The 6,461-nt window shown below is 39.6% G+C and overlaps 1 pseudogene; it reads right to left on the bottom strand.

Annotated features, from left to right (window-relative positions):
- Positions 1-3,993: 3,993 nt before the first annotated feature.
- On the bottom strand, positions 3,994-6,232 carry LOC116557918 (annotated as a pseudogene).
- Between the last annotated feature and the right edge of the window lie 229 nt (positions 6,233-6,461).

Here is a 6,461-nt window from a genome sequence, read left to right as displayed (position 1 = left end):
TCACAGTTATATCAGCCGTTAGCATCCACCCCCTTAGCAATCAGCAGCCATCAACATTGAGGCAAGGTCTTTCACCAGCAAAAACATTACAACTGTCTGAAGGCTCAGGTAATCATTAGTATTTTTTTTATCAATAAAGTATTTGCTAATGAAGATATGTACATTTATATATATATATATAATACTGTTGCACACAATATACTACAGTATAGTGTAAACATAACTTTTATATGCACTGGGAAACCAAAAAATGTTGTGTAACTTGCTTCATAGAGATATTCTTTTTATTGTGTCAATCTGGAACCAAACCCATCATATTTTTGAGACATGCCTGTATCCTTTTCTTTTAGTCCTGTCAGTGTGTCTCTGGGATTGTACTATAGCTTTTGAGATAATTTGGAAGTTTTTTTGTGAAAGTGAAACACACATGAAATAATCCCTCTTCTCTTCTCTTCTCTTCTCTTCATATCCCATACCAAGAATGAGCCTGAATTTTGGTGCCATAATAGATGATAGGAGCAAGAACGGCCACAGACAGAGTTGATAATTTTTTTTTTCCCCACAGACATCAAGCCTGGGTGATTTCTTGTCCCACATGTGGTAGCCTGTAATATGATGTTTGCTGTCTCTGCTGTCTTGACTCCAATTTACTTCTCAACCACGCCTTAGTTTCTTTCCCCATCACTCTAGTGGAACACTTTTCATTATTGCCATAAGTGACCATTATTGCCATTAATTCGCACGCCAATGGCACATACTACTTGACCACTTTAGTCTGCTTTCTGACCATCTTTTTTCCTTTGTCTTCCTGCATGACCTTCTATATTCATAGCCACTGATCTTGCTATTTAATTCGCTCAACTTCCTCCTCTGCCCTCTTCTTATACGACTGCGTTCCAAAGAAGTCCTTCCTGGGTCCTATATTATTCCAAATCTCTGCTATTCCCCTAAGGCACGTCATATAACCAGTGGTTACTACTCTTTTACATAAGACTCACAATTCCACATGGCATCTCTAAACCACATTTCCTCCTGGGCCTCAGACTCACATATCTAACTATTTTTGTCTACTGGTTTTTTTTAACTGAAATGTATCATAGTCAACAAATAGTTGACATTAAAAAAAAGAACTTTTTGTATTTTACTCTTTTACAACATGTTCTAGCTTTTTTTTTTATTCTAAGTTAATAGCATGCTAGTCACACATGGATACACTTTTGATTCTTTGCTCTCATGCTTCACAGTAATTTGCAATCACAGTAACTGTTTCACAATACCTTTCAAATATGGCATTTTCATTGCTATTCTCTAACTTTTGAAAATTTGTACAGGCTTCTTTTTGATTCCTCCTAACACCCACCATAATGTCACCAGAATTATTTTCTAATAAATAAAGATGATCATGCAAATTTCCAGCTTCAAAAACTGTGTGGACTCCCAGTTGCCTTCAAAATAACATCTTGTTACACTAGAATATGAGAATCTTGGTATATTATTTCCTTTAGCTATAATGCCCTTACATTTTATTTTTTTTTTAAGAAATCAATTGACAAATTGAAATTTGTGGAAAACTTTCAAGACTGCCCAACAATTGGTGTGATTTTTATCACTTTTCTGTTCTCCCACACAGTTTTTTTTTTTTTTCAGGTTAACACCACTTTAAAATTTCCCAGAATTAATTTGTTTTCATTTTTTAATCCTCTATTTCTCAGCCTAGCACATGCATCACAGGAGCTGAGGGTACAGTTGAATAATGTATGGATGAATGAATGAAAAATATCGAAAAGCAGGGACTGATGGTAATATTTTGCTGCATCTGTGCCAGTTTTATGGGCTAATAGGCTTGGTATGTGACATCCATAGCTTCAGTTTTTCCTTAAAGAATTTGTAGAAAATAAGGATTTATAAGAAAACAGAACCCACCTGGGCACAGTGGCTCTTGCCTCTAATCCCAGCACTTTGGGAGGCTGAGGCAGGTGAGTCACCTGAGGTCAGGAGTTTGAGACCAGCCTGACCAATGTGGTGAAACCCCCTCTCTACTAAAAATACAAAAATTAGCCAGGCGTGGTAGTGGGTGCCTGTAATCCTAGCTACTTGGGAGGCTGAGGCAAAAGAGAAGCTTCAACCTAGGAGGTGGAGGTTGCAGTGAGTCGAGATCGTACCACTGCATGATCCTGGGCAGCAGAGTGAGGTTTGTCTCAAAAAAAAGAAAAAAAGAAAGAAAAAGAACCTTCCTTTGCAGGGGCAAGAGATGGGAAAAGCAATGGCATTTATCAGAGAGTTAGCATGATGGAGTAAATTTATGTGACAAGTTTGAAGTGTTCCAGTCAGGCAATCAACAATGGTTTAGTTGATAACCTCGAATTTAGGGTCAATTTTTGCCAATATCCTCAATTCCATTTGATCAGAGAACTACTGCTCATCTTTATGGTGTTTCTAATTCAGATAAACATTTTTAAAAGGTTACTAATTTAGTAAGTCACTTCACTATTTCTTCTATTTATGGTAACAAACTCAGTGGATTGACCTGAACTATAATTTGTCATCTCTTTGTTATCTTCTGTTTTGTTTTCTGAAGACAATATGCTATTAAGAATAAAGGCATCCCTATATACATACAGGCTCTCTGGACTAACTAGGTTTTCGTGGATGGAAGACAAATGATTGTAAACAAAGGAAGTTTCCTCTATTGTAACCTTGACCCATGAAGGCCAAGGAAAGTATTGTTCATTTAAATGAAATTCATTTCGCTGTCATATTAGTTATGCTTGAAAGTTTTATATCCAGCAGAGATTTTCAGGGACATGCTGTTCCTGGAACAGTGAACATGCTAATGCAGACAGATATCAGAACTGTAGAATACACTGCGATAAGCAGAGAAAATTTAGTACAATAGGGGAAGAAGGAGGAAGGAAGGAAAAGAGAAAAGATGGAAGAGAAAGACAGTGAGAAGAGATAGCGAGAGAGCGTGAGAACAAGTGAGCACATTTTCATCCTGATTTTTTTTTAAATAATAGTGTTACGGTGTCAACCTTTACAGCAAATTGCATATTTTCTTTCTTTATTTTGGGAAAATATCCATTCCCTTTTCTCAAAAAATGATTATACATTCACGCACTGTCAAGAACCGTGAAGGGTCTGATATCCTACCCTGCTTACAAGCCAACAATTTAGCCTGTACAGTTTCATGGATGCTTGCAGAAGATAGAAGATACCTGGGTCAGAGTCAGAGGACTTTATTACTCAGAGAACACCAGTCAGTGTGAGCTTCATGTTTATATCAACTTTGCTTCCTGCCACCTCTGAGTTCCACAGAAACATGGAGATGGGCCCAGGTCGATGCTGCACACACAGAGGGTTCATATGTTAGCTGAAAAATCCTGAGCTTACTGAACCCTCAATTTAATAAGGAACTGCCAGCGAACCCATCCAATTTTGTCCTGCAGGGAGACATTATCTATATTATCCTCAACAGCAAGGAAATCTGTTCCTTACCCTGAAGGCAGACATTCTATCTTCTAAGGCTATTTGCTGTACAAACAGCCTTAAAACCATAGTTCTTACCTACACACAGATCTTGACAATTATTTTTCCAAAGTTTAAAAACTGAAAAATGGCAAAACTTTGCTCAAGTAATAAAGTTTTAATGATCAGTAATTAAAGATAATAGTAGTGTATATCATGTAATGCTTTCCACTTTACATAATACTGTCCTATATATTATTGTACTCAATCATATGTAAAATCGGTGATAATAAAGCTAAATGCGTTCTAGGTTTGTAGGTAATTAGCCATGTTGCTAGGAAGGGGGTCTACAATTATCATGACAGTCACATACATTAGTGTGGTACAGCTGGAGATGGAGGTTATGAGAGCTGTAATAAATCATGTGTTTGTGTGTGCTAGTGTTTCTTACCAGGTTATTGTAAAACAAATGTTATAAATTATCTACATGCATGTGCCATTGGCTTTCTGGCATGTTTCCTTTTTTTATGGTGCCAATAGTTTTATTTAAGACATTACATTTTCCACTTACAATACAGTGTTTATAAAGTGCAATGTTATTTCCTTCCTTCCCCTGTGCATATGTTCCATATTCAAGTATTGAGGATGCCCAGTAACTTAGTATAGCAGCTGAACTTTTTAAAACTGCCACAGAATTTGCTACAAATTTAGGTCCTTCAATGTTTTGCATGTGTGGAACAATGCTAAATCTATACTTGGCTTGGCTTAATCAACCTCTTCAATGGTGGGACCTGAGGAAGCACCACCAGAGGGAGGAGCTCCATCACCAGGGAATCCTCCAGGCATGCCTCCTGCACTCTGTACTCTGGTACAGCTTGGTGATGATGGGGTTGCAGACTTTCTCCAGCTCTTTTTAGTGATGTTCAAATCCTTCCTTCTCGGCAGTCTGATTCTTATCAAGCCAGTTGACAATTTCATTACACTTATCCAGAATCTTCTGTTTGTCCTCATCGTTAACCTTACCTTGAATTTTCTCATCTTCGACAGTTGCTTTCATGTTGAATGCATAGGATTCTAGTGAATTCTTAGATGACACTTTGTCCCTCTGTTTCTCATCTTCAGCTTTGTACTTCTCAGCTTCCTGGACCATATGTTCAATGTCTTCCTTGCTCAAACAGCCCTTGTCCTTAGTGATGGTAATCTTGTTCTCTTTTCCTGTACTCTTGTCCATGGCAGACACATTGAGGATGCCATTGGCATCAATGTCAAAAGTGACTTCAATCTGAGGAACACCTTGGGGTGTTCCTGTGAGTTCAAACTTGCCAGGCAGGTTGTTATCCTTGGTCGTGGCACGCTCACTTTCATAAACCTGAATAAGCACATCAGGCTGGCTATCAGAACAGGTAGTGAAGGTCTGTGTCTGCTTGGTAGGAATGGTAGTATTACGCTTGATGAGGACAGCCGTGACTCCACTAGCAGTTTCAATACCAAGGGAAAGAGGAGTGACATCCAAGAGCAGCAAATCTTGAACATTTTCAGACTTGTCTCCAGACAGGATGGTAGCCTGGACAGCTGCACCATAAGCAACAGCTTCATCAGGGCTGATGCTCTTATTGAGTTCTTTTCCATTGAAGAAGTCTTGGAGAAGCTGCTGAATCTTGGGGATGTGAGTAGAACCACCAACCAGAACGATATCATGAATCTGTGACTTGCCTAGTTTGGCGTCTCGAAGGGCCTTCTCTGTGGGGTCCAGGGTTCCATGGAACAGGTCAGCATTCAATTCTTCAAATCAGGCATGGGTAATGGAGTTATAGAAGTGGATTCCTTCATAGAGAGAATTGATCTCAATACTGGCCTGGGTGCTAGAAGAAACAGTATGCTTAGCACGCTCACAAGCAGTACGAGGCGTCTTATAGCTCTCTTGTTCTCACTTATATCCTTCTTATGCTTGTGCTTGAATTCAGCAAGGAAATGGTTGACCATTCGGTTATCAAAATCTTCTCCACCCAAGTGGGTGTCTCCAGCTGTAGACTTGACCTCAAAGATTCCATTCTCAATAGTGAGGAGTGATACATCAAAAGTGCCACCTCCCAGGTCAAAAATCAGCACATTTCTTTCTGCTCCAACCTTTTTGTCTAAGCCGTAAGCAACAGCAGCAGCAGTTGGCTCATTAATAATTCTAAGTACATTGAGACCAGCAATAGTTCTAGCATCTTTGGTAGCCTAATGCTGAGAGTCATTAATGTAAGCGGGCACTGTGACCACAGCATTGGTAACAGTCTTCCCAAGGTAGGCGTCTGCAATTTCCTTTCCTTTGTCAGAACCATAGAGGATACCTCCTCTGGAAAGAAGCTTTTAGTCTCTCCCTTGTATTCTAATTGGACCTTGGGCCTGCCAGCATCATTCACCACTATGAAGGGCCAATGCTTCATATGAGACTGGACAACAGCATCATCAAATCTGTGTCCAATCAGATGTTTGGCATCAAGAACCATGTTGGTGGAGTTCATCGCAACTTGATTCTTTGCAGCTTCACCAATCAATTGTTCAGTATCCGTAAAGGCGACATAGCTCAGAGTGGTTTGGTTTTCTTGATCATTGGCAATTATTTCTACTTTTCCGTGCTAGAAAACACCCGCACAAGAGTAAGTGGTGCCAAGATCAATACCAATGGCAGGTCCCTTCGACATGGTTGCTGGCGTGTAGGCCTGGCCCCAACAATGAAGAAAACCAGAGTAATCACAAGAGCTGCAAGGGAGTTCAATGAGCTCTGGCATGTTTCTTAATCAGCATCATTAACATCACGACAGAATGAGAACCTGAGTATAACTTAAAAATTAAAAATAGAGGTGCTATGGTCAGGAATGGTGGCTCTCGCCTGTAATCCTAGCACTTTGGGAAGCTGAGGCGGGCAGATCACTTGAGGTCAGGAGTTCGAGACCAGGCTGGCCAATATGGTGAACTCCTGTCTCTACTAAAAATACAAAAATTAGCCA

Source organism: Sapajus apella, unplaced genomic scaffold (genome assembly GCF_009761245.1).
Source record: "Sapajus apella isolate SASKATOON/1434 unplaced genomic scaffold, GSC_monkey_1.0 scaffold20, whole genome shotgun sequence".
Classification (NCBI taxonomy): Eukaryota; Metazoa; Chordata; class Mammalia; order Primates; family Cebidae; genus Sapajus; species Sapajus apella.
The sequence above is the reverse complement of the archived record's forward strand: the minus strand, read 5'-3'. Positions and strand labels throughout refer to the sequence as shown.